We start from the raw sequence: 18,623 nt of genomic DNA, 5'->3' as shown, positions 1-18,623 counted from the left end.
GACCACTCATTTGGCCCCAGAGTAGTAATTTTCTAATATCACCTTTTATATTTAAATAATGAACTCATCTGAACTTGGTTCAAATGTTAAGGCAACAATTTTGTTTTATTCCCCAAATGATTAGCTAAATGGTCCAATATGATTAAGGAACATTTCCCAAAAAATATGAAATGTCACTTCTGTAATACTAAACTATACTAACTTATATGTTTCTACATTCATTATTTTGTCCAAGTGCCCTGTCTACTTCAGGGTTAACACTTAACTTTTGTTTGTTTGTTGTTTCATTTTGATACAGGATGGCAATATGTAACTCAGACGAGCCTCCCTCCTAGAATGCTTCTAGAGTTAGATTACAGACTAACCATTTTGACTATTAAAGGGTTTTTTTGTTTTGGGGTTTTTTTTGTTTTTGTTTTTGTTTTTGGTTTTTGTTGTTGTTGTTGTTATTTTTTGGGGGGGTTTTTTGTTTTGTTTTGTTTTTTTGGGTTTTTTTTTTTTTTGGTATTTTCACTAATACAAAAGACCCATGCTTTTCCTTTTCAAAATTGGTCCTTAAGGCAGGAGCAATGTTCAATGCAAAGAACATTTACTGGTCTTGCACAGGACCTGAGTTTACTTTCCAACAACTACATCAGCTTACAACCACCTGGAACTCTAGCTCTAGGTATCCAATCCCTCTTGTCTCTAAAGAACAATCAGTGAGAGACAGACAGGCATAGACACACAGAATTTAAAATAAAAATTTAAAGTTCTCCTACTCTACAGCTACACTTTTCCAATGAATTTTGGGAGACTTGAGATGTGGGTCACCTAGTAGAATGCTTGCCTTAGAATGTAGGAAGCCCTGGGTTCCATGCCCAGTAAGAAACAGATCAGATTTCAGTATTGTGACATACAACTATAATGGCAGAAACAGAAGAGGATAGAAGCAGGAGAATCAGAAATTCATGGTCATCTTTGGCTACATACTGAGTTAGAGACACATACCTGGCTTACATGGGACCCTACCTCCAAAAAGAAAAGAAAAAGTGCATACATGGTACTTAGGACATTGTTATAAAAATGTTAGCTATTAGCATAATTATTCAAAAGTGCAGCTATTGATTGCTCAATGGTTTCCAAATGCTGTTCCCACAAAATTCCACAACTTGATTTCTTGATAAATCAAGAGATACTATAAAATATAAACTGTAGTCCATAGGGGTGAAGTTCAAGGGTTAAGCCTTTGTCTAAGATGCTTAAGAATTCAGGGATTGATCCCTGGCTCCCTTAAAAGTTAAAATGTTAAAAGTATGTTATTTGATTAATCCCAGCACTAAGGAGGCAGAGAAAAAGGATCTCTGTGAGTTCAAGGCCAGCCTGGTCTACATGGCAAGCTCCAGGACTACATAGAGGAAGTCTAAAACTAAATGTGTGTGTGTGTGTGTGTGTGTGTGTGTGTGTGTGTGTGTGAGAGAGAGAGAGAGAGAGAGAGAGAGAATGATATTACATTACTATACACAATATATTATATATAAGGTGTGTTAGTAATGGTTTAATGACTGGCAGTGTACAATTTATAGATTTTTGCTTTCATTTCTACAAAGCTTTGACTTTGGTAAAACAAAAGGCTGGATGTTAGAACCTTCAAAAATTTTTCAAGTGCTACATCTGGACCCTTCCAGATACTTTTATGAAACACACATACACCAGAAATGGAACGGATCAAGACAGATGGGCAGCTGGGCAGTGGTGACACACAACTTTAGTCCCAGCACTTGGGAGGCACAAGTAAGCAGATTTTTGGGAGTTTGAGGCCAGTTTGGTCTAAAAGTGAGTTCCAGGAAAGCCAATGCTACATAGAACCTGTCTTCAAAAGGGGCGGGGGGGGGGGAGGAAGGAGGTAGATATGGCCACTGGGCATGGTGGTACATGATTTTAATTTGAGCACTTAAAATCTCTGTGAATTGGGGGGGAGGGGGAGGATGAAGTGGTTGAGAGATGAAGGTCTTTAAGAGAAAAGGTGTCTGGTAATAAATATTAATAATTTGCTCAATGATATAGAATCAAGGCCCTAACCTAAGCAAGCATTCTGTCACTGAGCTACACTTCCCCGATCACCACCTGTTATTTTTGTTAGCTGCATGTAACTGAGGCCAAGGAATCTTGGGCCTTAATAAGAACGTAAAAATCAATCCTCTCTACCTTTCTAAAATACAAATAGAAAGATTACAAAACTGGCCAAAGACGGAGACCCTGTACCTAGGCTCCCAGATTAGGGTCATTCCACTGCACCGCATGGTTTCTCACGGATGTTTGCCTAGCTTCGAAAAGGGAGGGGTAGAAGTCGACCATCAGGCCTCAGCAAAGTCGCTCGAAATCACAGGCTCGCGAGCCGCGGGCACGTGACTCGCCACGCCCAGTGCCTCCCCCTTCCCCGCGCCAGCAGCACGCGCTGCCAACCTCGTCATGTGACCTTCACGCGGCCCCAACGTTGCCCCTGCTAGGCGACTGTTTCCAGCAGCCATTTTGCCGAGAACTTGTCGTCCGTGCTCGCGCGGGAGCGGAGCGCACGCAATGTCGCAGCCAGACTTTCCAGGCCGCACACGCGCTTCGAAAAAGCGCTCAGACAGTGAGGGCCCGCCCGAGCCTCACGGAACACGTCGCACTCCGGGGCGCCAGGAGGGCTGCGGGTGAACCTCGGCCTGCGATAGGCTGTGGCGCGCACGTGACGCTACGGCGCCCCCACACACACACACACCTTCGCCGTCCCCCTGCCCACGAGAACACCCACGACAGACTCTCAACGCCTCGCGCCGAATTCATGATACTGGGCGCGTGAGGACTAACGGAGCGCGTGACAAGAGGGGCGCCTGCGCGTACCTGCCGGGTGGACGGGAGTCGACCAACACCGCGCTCTCCGGGGTCCCGGGACCGTCGCGCAGCCGGACCACCCGACTGGTCATTGGCCGCCAGGCCGAGTCACGTGCTGCTCGCAGGCCCGCCCACGGCCGCTAATCACCTGGCACGGTGCTCGAAGCGGCACCGAAAGTGACTTGCACGCGCAAGGGGAGCGTGGTCACTAGACCTCCTTCTGCCCTTTACGGGGTGGCATCAGTACAGGGGAACCGAGAAAGCAGGGTCCCGAAACCAAGAATGCTCACACCTACCGGCATAACTTCGCCTGCCCCTCCAGGAGCCGTGAACCATCGCCCTTGGGCGCTCCCCGTTGCACGCCGGGATGCGTCTGGCGCCCCTCAGTGTGCTGCAGAGCATGCCGGGAAAGCCACCTCTCCCGTTTTCCTGGCTGTCACCTCTCTGGCTTTGCATTGGTGTCCCTTTGAAAGCCGGCCCCAGGACGAGACGGTTTGGGTAATTACCAGACTGTGACAGTACACCAGCACTTTCAGTCCCTCCTCCCCTACTTGTTTGATCTGTGTGTTTTCGGGAAAACCGTTAAGCCTTCCTTCGTGGAGCGGTGCCTGCTGACTGTGGATATTGTAGAGAAATAGCAAGAACCACCAGCCTTTCGGGGTCATTGGACTAGAACGATAACTTGAACACTGTTTACCACAATCTCCACTTAAGAATGGTTGTAATTCGTAGAATTACTCTAAGAATAGCCAACCTTTCACAATATGTTTATTGTTGGGGAAATAGGAGTAGAGTTGTTTGGTTTTGTGGTTTTGGTTTTGTTGTTGTTGTTGTTTCTTTTTTTTTTTTTACTTTCAAGATGAATGTCCCTAGCTTAGGGACATTGCTATGCCCATGTATAAGACACTGGAACTACAAATAACACTAAGAAAAGGTGGGCTTACATTACAACTAGTTGGTTTTATAACACATTACAAATTTACCACTGAGCCAAAACTAGTGTTCCACCCACAATGAAGTCCCTGCACAAAATTATTCACACGGTTAGGTTAGAGCTATACTTGCCAGCTTGATGATGACAAAAATGTTATAGGTCTGAAAGGCTGATCCACTTGAAAATTTTGACTAGTCCTCCTCTGATACAAGCTCATATTTATAGACTGAAAGTTAGTTAATACATGTATGTTAATAAGTGTTAAAGGCCAAAATCTAAAGAACAGGGCAAGCTCCTGGGTGCAAGATACTTTATCTTTCTAATTAAATATTACAAAATTAATTAAAGCATTAAATAAAATGTACAATATGATATTTGTTAAACTTGAAATTTACAGTTAATCCTAGCAACAACTGGGACAGAAAGCTACTGTACTTATATTATCATCCCTCGGTGTTCCTTGGGAATCAGGGATAATATATTTTAATATATAATCTAGGCAAATTGATGAAGTGGGTTTAAGATCTACTGTGCAGCACGAGTTCATTTGGTAGAGTGGTTTACGTAGCATGCACAAAGCCTTAAGTTGAGTCCTCTGCACCCCAGATAAGCCATGTACAGTGGGACACATCTGTAAGCCCAGCACTCAGGGGGCAGAAGCAGGAAAGTCAGAAATCCTCTATCATCCTTAGCTGCAACCAGTTTGAGACCACTTAAGGATATATATGTGACACCTTATCTCAAAAACAGAACCTATGGGCTGTAATAGAAAGCCTTAAAATCTGATAGATGTGGGTTGGAGAGATGGCTCAGTGGTTGAGGGCACTGACTGATCTTCCAGAGGACCCAGGTTATCCCAATACCCACATGACAGTTTGCAAGTGCTTGTAACTCCAAGATCTGACACATTCACATAGGCAGGCAGGCAGGCAAAAACCAATGCACATAAAATGGAAATAAAATATCTTAAAAATCTGATAGATGTGGACAGCTTGTGATTCCCTTCCTGGGCTAGGACTATGAAGGTAGTTTAGAACTTCTTTTTAAAGATTTATTTTATGTATATGAGTCTACTGTAGCTGTCTTTGGACACACCAGAAGAGGGCATCAGATCCCATTACAGATGGTTGTGAGCCACCATGTGGTTGCTGGGATTTGAACTCAAGACCTCTGAAAGAACAGTGGGTGTTCTTAACTTCTGAGCCATCCCTCTAGCCTGGAACTTTCTTTATATCTAGTTCCTTTAGCAAAAAACTAGAGACACTCTTACCTAGTATTTGTATTGTCATTATTTTGAGAAAAAAAAACCCAATACCTGTCATAGTTCATTGTTACAGAATATCCTAAGTGACATAGTAATTATTGGTGAGGTTATGTTTGAACTACAGCCCTGTTCTCTTCCAGCATAGCATAGTCTGTGTTTGTTTTTAAGATTCTGTCTGTTTTTAGACCAGGCATGGTAGCACATGCCTTTAATCCCAACATTCAAAGGAAGAGACAGGCAGATCTCAGAATTTGAAGCCAGAATGATCTACAGAGCAAGTTTCAGGACAGCCAAGGGCTGTTTCAGAGAAACCCTGTCTTGAAAAACCAAAATAGAAAAAACAAAAAATATGTATGAGTGTTTTGCCTACATGCATGCATGTGTACCACATGTGCACCTAGTGCCCACAGAGAGGCCAAACGGGATTTCAAACCTGGAACGGGAGTTACAGACGGAGGTTGTGATCCTCCATGTGAGCCCTGGAAACTCTGCAAGAGTAACAAGTGCTCTAAACATGGCAACTAGGCTGAGGGGAAACTCACAGAGATCTGTCTGCATCTACCTCTAGAAGGCTGGGATTAAAGGTATACAATACCCTATCTTGCCAATACAATATTTCTTTTCTTTTTCTCGATGTTTTATTTTGAGACAGGGTCTCTCCTTGTAGTTCTGGCTATCCTAGAATACATGATGAACTTCCTGTTGGCCTTGAACTCACAGAACTCTGCCTGCCTCTACCTCCCCAGTACTGATATTGAAAGTATGCCACACCTAGCCTAGTACAACATATTCTTAAATTTTTTTCCACTTCCCTGTTGTTCTCTAGACAGTGCTAGAGAAACACTAACAGATGTCTTGTTTGTTCAATTGTTTCCAAGACAGAGTTTCTTTGTGTAGCCTAGATTGTTCTGGAATTTCTTTGTAGACTAGGTTGATCTTGAACTCAGATATCTGCCTACTTCTGCCTTCCAAGTGCTGAGACTAAAAGAGTGCACCACCACATCTGGCTAAGAACATTAACAGTTTTTATACTGTAGATCACTTGAGATTTCTTGGTGATACCGCCCATCTGTTGGGAAGCATACAGTTCCATTACTTCTAGCTGCCTCCTCCTCCTCCTCCTCCTCCTCCTCCTCCTCCTCCTCTTCCTCCTCCTCTTCCTTCTCTTCCTCCTCCTCCTCTTCCTCCTCCTCTTCTTCCTTCTCCTTCTTCCTCATTTATTTTATTAATCTTTGTTTATTTATTTGTTTGAAACAGGATTATATTATGTACTTCTGGATGTCCTAGAACTCATTAAGTAGACCAAGCTGGCCTCAGACACACAGAGAGCCGTCTGCTTCTGCCTCCCAGTGCTGAGCTTAAAGCATGTGACGCCACACCCAACTACTAGTAGTTGAAAAACTTAAAAGTTTCTTTGTTGTTTGATGTTCTGTTTTGGGGAGTGTTGTTTGTGTTTTGGATTTGTGTTTTGAGATAGGGAATGGTCTGGTATCAAGCCCAGACTGACACAAATTCTTGGCACTTCTCCTTTCTCAGCTTCCTGAACGTTGAAAATAATTGTCATGCTATTCTCAAATAATGTACTTATCACAGCCTCAAAGAATAAGATATACTGCTTCATCCTAGTGCTTTCGGAGTGGGGAGTGTCTACATGACCTTTTACCAATAAACCAGGAATGGGAACTTCCTGAATCGCTTCTGGAAAAAAAGCTTTAACTACTAGTACAGAGTTCAACCATTCTGTCTTCCCCTCAGCCACAGCTATGCGCGCAATGCTCCATCAACTTTGTGTTTCATGAGGATGACACAAAGCAGATTACCCCAGTCAGCCCTCAATGAGTATACAGTGTGAGCAAGATACAACTTGGGATAAGTGCTCAGATTTGCACTTGTCTGTCTAGCACAGAACACATTCTGTGGCACAAAAGCAGGAGAGCATGCTAGAGAGCAAAAATCAAATATTCTGGTAAAGAAAGGTGCTGATTGTCTGTGTCAACATTGTGACACAAACTTAGAAGGAATCTTGGTGTGGTGTTGTTGACACACTTGGAATCCCAGGTTTAAAAGGGCTGAGGCAGGAAGAACAAGGGTTTGAGGCCAGTCAGGACTACATATCAAGAAGTCTCGGGAAACTGAGGTATGTAGCCATGTGGTAGAGCATGTGGCTAGCCTTCCTAAAAACCCCTGGTTTAACCCTTAGCACTGCTAAGGAAGGAATGGCCAGGAGCCAGGGACACAGCTCATCCATAGACTGCTTATGTGTGAGACTTTGGATCCATAGAACTGCAAAGGGGAGAGAAGCAGGGGAGGACGGTGGGAGGAGGAGGAGCACAAGAGAGTATCAAGAAACAACTGTCTGAAGTAATGCAAACAAGCCCGAAGAAGGAAAAGTCACTCACTGGAACTTGGGATGGGGATATTTTATTTTGGGTAGGGTTACATTTAATGGCTTTTAGTTTTACTTTTTATTACATGTATATATGCATGTGTGTAGTTAGTGTGTCAGCATGATTGCCATGGCATAGGCCACAGATGTACAGTCAGATCTTTGGAAGTTGGTCTCTCCTTCCATCCTGTGGGTCTGGGGGATCAAGGATCAGGCTTGGTAGTAGGCACTCGCTGAGCCATCTTGCCAGCCCCATTTTTTTTGTTTGCTTGTTTGTTTGTGTTATTTGTTTTTTTTTTAAAACCATCTCACTATTTAGTCCAGTCTGGCCTTCAATTTGTGAGCGTCCTGCCTCTGCCTCCCAAGTGCCGAAATTGTGCCTCTGTAATAAGCCAGTCATTTCTATGTTATGACCTTCTTTTCTTTTCTTTCTTTTTTATGGACTACAAATAAAAGTTTATTGTACAAAATTAAGGGCTTTGTATTTCAATTTACTAAGGCTAGAAAATACCCCTACAAAATATCTCTGGCAGCAACAACCTACACATCTGTGTGTCTGCCTGTGTCTGCCTCTGTGTGTGTGTGCGTGTGTGACTTTTTTTCTCAAAAGCCATATTTTATTGATTTTTCTGAACTAAAATCCCACAGGAAAATCCAAAGTTTGTTTTCTTTTCCCTAATTTGAAGATCATCTTTGATTTGGTTAGACATGAATTTTTAACAACATAAAAATGAGGACAACTTGCCTAAAAATAACCATTGTGTTCACTGTGTAATTTTTTTTTAATGTATACAGGATTTTTGTCTGCATGTTTATCTGTGCACCACTTGTACGCCTGGTCCCTACAGTGATCAGAAGAGGGCTTCAGCTCCCACGGAACTGAAGTTACAGACAGTTGTGAGTGGCATTGGGGGTGCTGGGAATTGAACTCAGGATCCTCAGAAAGAGCAGTAGACAGCATTCTTAACCACTGGGCAATCTCTCCGAGGCAAACTGTATCGATTTTTATTTATTTATTTATTTATTTTGGTTCTTTTTTTCGGAGCTGGGGACCGAACCCAGGGCCTTGCGCTTCCTAGGTAAGCGCTCTACCACTGAGCTAAATCCCCAGCCCCAATTTTTTTTTTTACTTTGAATAAATTTTTTTCACCTTTTTTTTTTTTTTGGTTCTTTTTTTCAGAGCTGGGGACCGAACCCAGGGCCTTGCGCTTCCTAGGTAAGCGCTCTACCACTGAGCTAAATCCCCAGCCCCTCATCTTTATTAAATTGGGTATTTCTTATTTACATTTCAATTCTTATTACCTTTCCTGGTTTCCAGGCAAACATCCCCCAACCCTTAGTGTTCCCCTCCTCATCCTCCTCCCATTACCACCCTCCCCTGAAACAATCCAGTTCACTGTGGATTCAGTCTTGGCAGGACCAAGGGCTTCTGGCACCCCTACTAGGATATTCATTGCTACCTATGCAGTTGGAGCCCAGGGTCAGTCCATGTATAGCCTTTGGGTAGTGGCTTAGTCCCTGGAAGCTCTGGTTGCTTGGCATTGTTGTTCATATGGGGTCTCAAGCCCCTTCAAGCTCTTTCAGTCCATTCTCTGATTCCTTCAACGGGGGTCCCATTCTCAGTTCAGTGGTTTGCTGCTGGCATTAGCTTATGTATTTTCTGTATTCTGACTGTGTCTCTCAGGAGAGATCTACATCCAGCTCCTGTCAGCCTGCACTTCTTTGCTTCATCCATCTTATCTAGTTTGGGCTGTATATGTATGGGCCACATGTGGGGCAGGCTCTGAATGGGTGTTCCTTCAGCCTCTGTTCTAAACTTTGCCTTCCTATTCCCTCCCAAGGGCATTTTTGTTCCCCTTTTAAAGAAGGAGTGAAGCATTCGCATTTTGGTCATCCTTCTTGAGTTTCATATGTTCTGTACATCTAGGGTAATTTGAGCATTTGGACTAATATCCACTTATCAGTGAGTGCATACCATGTGTGTTTTTCTGTGATTGAGTTACCTCAGTCAGGATGATATTTTCCAGTTCCATCCATTCACCTATGAATTTCATAAAGTCATTATTTTTGATAGCAGAGTAGTATTCCATTGTGTAGATGTACCACATTTTCTGTATCCATTCCTCTGTTGAAGGGCATCTGGGTTCTTTCCAGCTTCTGGCTATTATAAATAAGGCTGCTATGAACATAGTGGAGCACGTGTCTTTGTTATATGTTGGGACATCTTTTGGGTATGTGCCCAAGAGAGGTATAGCTGGGTCCTCAGGTAGTGCAATGTCCAATTTTCTGAGGAACCTCCAGACTGATATCCAGAATGGTTGTACCAGTCAGCAATCCGTGTGTGTGATTTTTTTTTTGACAGGTTCTCACTATGTAGCTCTGACTGTCCTGGAACTCACTATGAAGACTAGGGAGATCCGCCTGCCTCTACCCTCCCTCCACCCCAGCTGCTGGGATTAGAGGTGTGTGCCACCACACTTGGCTCTTACCCATCATTTCCAAATTCAATTCCAACAAAACCAATGCAATGCCTCCTGGATACCAAATGAAATTCCTTAAAACCATGAGATGGGTTAGACAGCATCATAATGTCATCTCATTAGTCTCTTTCAATAATAAGGGATAAGAATTGGTTCCACTGGCAATCAGGGACCTGAGGATTTCATTTCTAGTTCCCTTGGGTCCTGGCTGAATTTGATATTCCCCCAGCGGCCCTTTTTATTTGCCATTATCAAAGTCATTTCCATACTTTTAACTTTCTTCTTACATTCTCTTCCTCTTCCTCCTCCTCCTCCTCCTCCTCCTCCTCCTCCTCCTCCTCATCTTCCTCCTCCTCTTTTGGTATTGGCTTGTGAAGTGAAGCTCTGGCTGGCTGGAATTCACTCTGTAGATCAGGCTAATCCTGAATTCACAGAGTTCCTGCTTCTCAAGTGTTGGGATCGAAAGTGTGCACCACCAGGTTTTTTCCCTCCCATTCCTGTTCTTTCCTTCTCTTCTCAATAAAGTACCAGGCATTTAAGATATTATATCAATTTTTTGTGTTTTAAAGACTTGTTTGTTGCCAGATGTGGTGTCACACAGCATTAATGCCTGCACTCAGGAGGTAAGAGGACTTTCTGTGAGTTCAAGACCAGCCAAATCTACATACCAAGTTCTAGGACAGTTAGGACTAAATAACTGTCTTTTTTTAAATGGTTTTTTATGTGTACAAGTCTTTTGTTTGCATATATATACATATATATATATATATATATATATATATATATGTACCATGTGTGTCTGGTGCCTGTGGAGGTTAGAAGAGGGCACCAGATCCCCTGGAATTGGAGTCATAGGTGATTGTAAGCTATCATGTGAAAACTGAACTGTAGTCCTCTGTAAGAGCAGCCTGTGCTCTTAACTGCTGAGCCATCTCTCCAGCCTCCAGAATCTATCTTTATGGCATAAAAACACATAAACACACATACACACAAATAAACCATGTTTTTAAAAAAAGAAGTGAAGCTGTTCGTGGTGGCAGTTGGCAGACAGAGGCAAGAGGATCAAGAACTCGAGGCCAGCTTCAGCTCTACAAATTGATACCAGCCTGAACTACACGAGCCCTGACTCAAAATAAATCAAACATTAAGCCTTGATTCACTATATACTCTAAACTGATTTCAAACCCCTCCTATCTCTGCCTCCAGAGTGCTGGAATTAAAGACATTTACCACCATGCCTTGTAAATTTACTTCCTTTTAAAGGTGAGTAATGGAGGCTGGAGAGATGGCTCAGCAGTTAAGAGCACTAGAGGCTCTTACAGAGGTCCTAGATTCCATTCTAAGCACCCACATGACAGCTCACAAGAATCTGTAACTCCAATCCCAGCAAACTCATCACCCTCTTTTGACTTCTTTGGGCACTACACGCATATGAGCACAGACATACTTGAATGCAAATAGTAATATATATATTTGGGCCAGGAGGTGGTGGCAAATGCCTTTAATCACAGTACTCAGTACTCAGAGGCAGATGGATCCTCTGTAAGTTCCAAGCTAGCTGATCTACAGAGTGAATTCCATTCCAGGACAGCCAGGAATACACAGAGAAACCCTGTCTAGTAAAACAACAACAAAACAAAATCAAAAAGCTAATATCCTATCTTATGTATATAATTCATTTTTATATACTCATTCATCTATCAATGGATAATTAGTTTGTTTCCACTTTTCTTTTTTTTTTAAAGATTGATTTATTTATTAATTTATGAGTACTCTGTCTGTAGGCATACCTGTATGCCAGAAGTGGGCACCGGATCCTTTTTGTAGATAGTGATGAGCCACCATGTGGTTGCTGGGATTTGAACTCGGGACCTCTGGAAGAGCAGCCAGTGCTCTTAACCGCTGAGCCATCTCTCCAGCCCTGTTTCCACTTTTCAGATGTTGTCAATAATGTTGTTACATTTGTTGGTGTACAAATAATCTCTTTAAGACTGTTTGCTGTCACCCATGACTTTAATGCCAATGTTGTTGTTGTTGTAAACCACAATAGTATCAACAACAAGAAAAATTCCACTTCTACTTTCAGACCTGGGTACAATGGCAGAGTCATGTGACTATCGCTTGGAAGCAGATGGTTCAAGAGTTTAAGGTGAGCTCTGAGTGCACAGTTTCAGGCTAGTCTGAAATCAAGAGACTGCTCCAAGACAACAACAAACCAAAACAGAGCTGTGTGTTCAGCAGCAAGCCTATCCTTCCAGCAATGGAGAACCTAGGCAGGAGGATCTCTGTGAGTCTAAGTCCAGCCTAGTCTACATAGGAGTTCCGGTATACCCAGGACTGCATAGAGCAGCCCCCACCTGCAAACAAACAAACAAACCTGTCAGGGTGTTGTAGATCACTAAGAGGGAAAGCTTCACCATCGTGCACAAAGTCCTAGGGGTAATCACCAATAGCAACAAAAGACATTTTTTTAGTTCACCAAGCATCAAGATGAGGTCTCAGTAACAATTTATGAGCTAGAAGATGACTCAGCAGATACAGCCCCTTGCTTCCAAGCCTGAAGACCTAAGTTTAATCTCTGGGACTCACATTATTGAAGAAGAGAACAAATTCCTGCAAATTGTCTTCAGACCATAAGTATGCAGATACACACACACACACACACACACACACACACACACACACACAGATACACACACTAAAGATAATTTTTTTTTAAAGTTTGAGTCACGGTAAAAGTATTTGCCACAGAAACTTCACCACCTGAATTTTGATCCCAGCAGCTGTGTAAAAGCCAGATGTAATCCCAACACTCCCAAAACAAGATGGGAGAATCCCAAGGAAGCTAGCCTGGAGTACTCAGCCCAGGATAAATAATATGTGAAGCTCTGCTTCAAGAGGAAGGAAGGAAAATGGCAAAGAACAGCACCTCACACTGTCCTTCGACCCACACATGTGCATCGTGGCATATGATTATTTTTCTTTTAAACAGAGTAAACATAGATTTATGAAAGAAAAGTGAGAGAGAATGCCAGAGATTCTAGGAGCTCCCAGGAGAAATGACCACATCACGAATATATTGAATCCCATCAAACTATACTTAAGGTGGTGAAACAGTAATTTTATATGTGTTCTATCACAGTTTTTATTAGATGACAGATCCATGAGATACCACTGCACTTCCATAAGAATGTCTGAAATGCAAAACACCAAATGCTGGTGAGGATGTGGAGAAACAGGACATTTCATCCATTACCGATAGGAATGCAGTCTGTTTGAAAATTGTGTTCTTTCTTAGAAGGCTAAACATATCCCTACTATATAGTCCAGCAATGATATTCTTAGGTAATTACCCATAGAAACAGAAAACTTACACCCACACAAAAACCTGCTTACAGATGTTTGTGAAAGCTTATTTATAATTGCCCAAAACCAGAAGCAATTAAAGAATGCTGCATCTATACAAAGGAAACATTTAGAGACAAAAAGGAATGAGTTAATGGGCTGGAGATAAAGTTCACTGGTTAAGAATATACGCTGTTCTTCCAGGGGGCCTGAGTTTGGTGCCCAGCACCACATCAGGCAGCTAACAACCACGTGTAATTCTGGCCTCCAGGAATCTGATGCCCTCTGCTGGCCTCTGCAGTCTTTGTACTCAAGTGCAGAAACACAGAAACACACACACACACACACACACACACACACACACACACACAAAGTTTTTTTTTTCAGCTCGGTGGTTTCCTTTTTATTGATGTGCCTCCAACCTCCCCCAACAATGTCAATCCCTGCCATCTACCTCCCAAAAAGAAGGTAGTGAAAGGAAGGGTTTATTGGGGTCTGAGCCCAGTGGGCAGTTAGAAAGGGAACAGAAGGGGGCTGGAGAGATGGCTCAGTGGTTAAGAGCACCGACTGCTCTTCCTGAGGTCCTGAGTTCAAATCCCAGCAACCACATGGTGGCTCACAACCATCTGTAATGAGATCTGATGCCCTCTTCTGGTGTCTGAAGACAGCTACAGTGTACATATATAAATAAAATAAATACTCAGCTCCAAAATAAATAAATAAATAAATAGAAAGGGAACAGAAACCAAAACAATCATCCGATGTGACAGAGATCGACAATCCAGAAGTCTAAAGCAGAGTGGGAATGGAGGGTAAACAAGGGGCAAGAGAAAGGTACAGCGGCTGCATCTACCATTACCCCTCCTGCTCAGAGGGACTGGAGAGACAGCCTCAAACATTAAGTGCAGATCCTGAAGAAATGAGATGGTGTTTGAGCCTGAAGGAGGCGCTGGATGTCAAGGGAGGAGCGCCACCTCTCTTTGTAGAATGGAACCCCCACCTCCAGGACAGCAACTTCACAGACAGTAGACACTTTCATCACTGTAGGCAATGTTCATAGAAAGAAGTCTTCTTCATGGTGTTGTTCCTGGTACAGCTGACCCATTGTGGCACTGATGGGTGAAATGGCATTGTTGACAAAGAAAAACAAGGCATCTTCAGCACAGAGATGAATTCGCTTCCGGATCAAGAAGTAGAATTGACCAACTGTAAGATCAGAAGGCAACAGGTATTTCTTTTTGTCCAGGTCCCCTATCCGAGCTTTGGGAGCTTTCTCCACTATCACCGGGACCCGGTCTGGGTATTTCTTTCAGATTTTCTCGCCCTCAGAGCGGCGCTTCTCGAATGGATGCTCCTCTTTGTACATGAACTTCATTCTCCCGAGAATCCAGCTGGACCGAGCTGGGCTGAGGAAACCCGGGGTGGGGGATGGGGAGGTGGGTTATTTTTAAGAGAGAAAGAGAAATGAGTTACCAGCCAGGCATAGTGACACACACCTTTACTTCCAGTTCTTGGGAAGCAGAGGTAGGTCATCCTATATGAGTTTGGGGCTAGCCTGGTCTACACAATGAGTTCTAAGCCAACTGGGACTGCACATGAGATCCTGTCTCAAACAATAGCAAAAGCAAACAAAATAAAACTCTCCTTTAAAAAGATTGATCTAGGGTCAGCAAGACAGCTCAGTAGGTAAAACTGCTTGCAACACAGCCTGATGACCTGAGTTCATCCCAGGAACTCAAGGTGGGAGAAAAGAAAGAACCCCCAAGTTCTCTTCTGACCTTCAGGAGAACATGTACACACACTCACACATACACAATATTTTTAAATTGATTAGTCATGATGGAACACAACTCTAGTCCCAGCACTCAGAAAGCCACGTTAGGGGAAAGGCCACCAGTTGCCAGCTAGGACTATAGAGCAAGATCCTAGACGAAACAAACAAACAGAGCGAAACGTTGAGTAAGACTGGGGAAAACTTCAAGCACTTGCTTCTCTTGCCAAGGACTTAGTTTCCAGCTCCCATGTCCAGCAGCTCACAAGCACCTGTAGCTTCCAGGGGCTCCAATGCCCTCTCCTGCCCTCCTCTGGCATCTATAGGCATATAATCACATGTATACACTTGAGTGCACACATATACATATAAAATAAGTAAGTCTTCAAAAACATTGGGGAGGTTTTTTGTTTGGTTAGTTGGTTTTATTATTATTATTATTATTATGATGATGATGATGATGATGATGATGATGATGATGATGATGATGATATGGTTTTGGTTTTGGTTTTTAAGGGGCGTTGTGGTATTTTTGTTTTTTGGTTTTTGGTTTTGTTTTGTTTTGTTTTGGAGCTGAGGACCTAACCCAGGGGCCTTGAGCTTGCTAGGCAAGCGCTCTACCACTGAGCTAAATCCCCAACCCCAGTATTTTGGTTTTTTGAGACAGTGTTTTTCCAGGTAGCCCTGGCTATGCTGTCCTGGAACTTAATCTGTAGACCAGGTTGGCCTCAAACTCACAGAGATCTCCTGCCTCTCCCTCCTGAGTACTAGGATTAAAGGTATGTGTTGCCACTACGTCCTAGCCAAAGACATTGACTAATTTGAGGCCATCCTGGTGTGGTGGTGTCAATGAAAATGGCCTTCATAGGTTCATATATTTGAATATTTGATCCCTAACTAATGTCTGTTTGGGAAGGATTAGCAAGTGTAGCATTGTTGAGGAGGTGTCTCTGGAGGTAGGCATGAGGTTGGGAAAGCCTTCCACCATCCCTAGTGAACTCTCCCTTCCTCCTTGTGGTATTTTGAATGAAAATAGCCCCTATAGGCTCAAAGGGAGTGGCACTCTTAGGCAGTATGGCCTTGTTGGAGAAACATTAGAGGTTTCAAATGTTCAAGCCAGACCCAAAGTCTCTCTCTCTCTTCCTGCTGGCTGTGGGTCCAGATGCTGAACTCTTGTCACCTCTCCAGCTCCATACCTGCCTACATGCAGCCGTGCTTCCCACCATGATGATAACGGACTAAACCTCTGAACCGGTAAGCCAGCCCAGTGAAATGTTGCTGTGCGGGGGATGGGGAGGGGATGGGGGGGCTTATGGACAGGAAACCGGGAAAGGGAATAACATTTGAAATGTAAGTAAATAAATATATCTAATTTAAAAAAAAAAAAGAGGGGGTTGGGGATTTAGCTCAGCGGTAGAGCGCTTGCCTAGCGAGCGCAAGGCCCTGGGTTCGGTCCCCAGCTCCGAAAAAAAAAAAAAAAGAGTTGCTGTGGTCATGGTGTTTCTTCCCAGCCATGAACCCCTAAGACACTCCTGCTTGTACAGTAAGATATGAATTTTCAATTGTTGCTCCCATTGCCTGCATCTGTGCTCCATCATCAAAGACTCTGTCTGACACTCTGGAAGTGTAGCTCAATTAAGCTCTTCATTGTTAAAGTTGCTTTGATCATAGTGTTTTATTACAGCAATAGGAGTGTAACTAAGACATGTCGTCAACATAATGAATTCCAAGCCAACTAAAGAACATAGTGAGATCCTGCCATTTAAAAAAAAAAGCATAGTGGTTTGTGCCTTCAGAGGCAGAATCAGGGGGATCTCTGAATTTGAGGCCACCCTGATCTACAAAGTAAGTTCTGAAACCCTGTCTTCGAAAAAACGAAACAAGAGTTTATTAAGTCTAACTTAAGGAATGTTTTTTTGTCTTTTTCAAACATATCATTGCAGATGGGCCTCAAGTTTGCTGTGTAGTCCAGGCTGGCCTTAGCCCAGGCTGGCCTTAGCCCAGGCTGGCCTTGCACTCCTGATCCTCTTGCTGAGAACTGCTAATGGCTGGGAATCACAGGCATGCATCACCATTCTTAGCTTTCCTTGTACTTTCATCTAAACTGTAGAATTGGTTTGTCAAAGTCTGTGAAAAACTGCTGGTGCTATTATTGGAGTTTCACTGAATTTATAGATCAAGTTATGGATAATTAATATCTCATAAGATTGAAAGCTGGGCATGGCATTACAAGCCAGTACTCCCAACATTTGGGGGGTTAAGGATTACTGTAAGTTTAAGGCTAGTGAGTTAAGTCTGGGCTATAGTGTAAAACCCTATCACATACATACATACATACATACATACATACATACATACATACATACATACATACTACAAATAATAGTGAATCTTTTGGCCCATTAATATGAATTCACAACAAATATATCTAGCGAAGGATAAAATCCAAATATACTTTTTAAACCTTTTATGAATAATAACAAATCAAGTCCCAAATTTTTTTTATTTGAAAGGGACAACAAAGTCTTGTGTAGTCTGGGTTGGCCTGAAATTCAATATGTAGCTAAGGATGACCTTGGACTTATCATTCCCCTTCTCCCATCTCCTGAGCACCAGGATTCTGACATCACATCTGGTTGCCAGGAATCCAACCCAGGGCTTCATGCGCTAGGCACACGTTTCACCAATCAAGCCACACTTCTAGCCCCAATAGTTTTTACATAAGCAAAAAATCTGAACCAATGCCTTCTTTAAAAGTCATAAAGATGGCTGGCGATCACATGAATGCATTCATAATGCTACTAATTGTCAGGGGAAAACAAAAGCACAATGAAATATCACTTCACATCCTCCAGAATATCTAAAATTAAAAAGGACTTGTCAAAGTGCTGACTAGGATTTGGGACAACCGAAACACCCATGTTCTGCTTCTATGTTTTACTCCATAAAACAGTGGCAATTTCTTATGAATCTTAAGGTACAGACTCCATTTTAATGGGCTGTTGCCATCAGTAAGCCTACCTTGTTTTAGTTCTGTTCCCTTTTTCTCAGAGCGTTGGTCCACGTTCCAAGGGAAGGGACCATCACTAGGAGAGTCTGGCCTGTGTTCTATCTCCAAACACTAAATAGAACTTGGGGTACAACTCAGCAGCAGGGTCTTCACCTAGTGTGGGTGAATGGTAACACCCCAGGCTTGACCCATAACCAACAGAAAGATGCCAAACTGTAGCTAGTGTTTGCTGCTTTCCGGTTTCTTCCTTCTTCCACACTGTTTATTCCAACCTTTCAACCCCTAACACTAGGCAAGAAAGGAAAAGGTTAGAGAGGAAAGGAAAGAGATCCCTGAATGAAGTTGAGAGTTGGAAAGGGGGTGACATTATTGTTAGACCACCTCCTGCTGACTATCTGTATCGAGTTCCTAAAGGCATGCCGTCTGCAGTTGAGGCGAGGGCATCTTCTTGCCCAGTAGCTAGCTTGCCACATTTGGAGGAAGCTCCATAAGGAGGTTCTTTTTTTTTTTTTTTTTTAAGATTTATTTATTTATTATATGTGAGTACACTGTAGCTGTCTTCAGACACACCAGAAGA

The 18,623-nt window shown here is 43.0% G+C and overlaps 1 protein-coding gene and 1 pseudogene across 4 annotated transcripts in view; both read right to left on the bottom strand.

Moving 5' to 3' along the window:
• The window catches only part of Mga (MAX dimerization protein MGA), a 91,176-nt gene extending 87,959 nt beyond the window's left edge, over positions 1 to 3,217 (bottom strand). For 2 of the 4 annotated variants that reach the window (XM_087655167.1, XM_087655173.1), the window contains exon 1: positions 2,866 to 3,217. The gene's annotated coding sequence lies outside the window, so the exon portion shown is untranslated. The remainder of the gene's footprint in view (positions 1 to 2,865) is intronic. The other 2 variants (XM_087655166.1, XM_087655172.1) reach the window with 1 other exon arrangement.
• Positions 3,218 to 14,266: 11,049 nt separating this feature from the next.
• Gabarap-ps2 (GABA type A receptor-associated protein, pseudogene 2) lies at positions 14,267 to 14,671 on the bottom strand (annotated as a pseudogene).
• Positions 14,672 to 18,623: the final 3,952 nt, after the last annotated feature.

This window comes from Rattus norvegicus, chromosome 3 (genome assembly GCF_021556685.1).
Source record: "Rattus norvegicus strain SHRSP/BbbUtx chromosome 3, alternate assembly SHRSP_T2T, whole genome shotgun sequence".
Taxonomy (NCBI): Eukaryota; Metazoa; Chordata; class Mammalia; order Rodentia; family Muridae; genus Rattus; species Rattus norvegicus.
The sequence above is the reverse complement of the archived record's forward strand: the minus strand, read 5'-3'. Positions and strand labels throughout refer to the sequence as shown.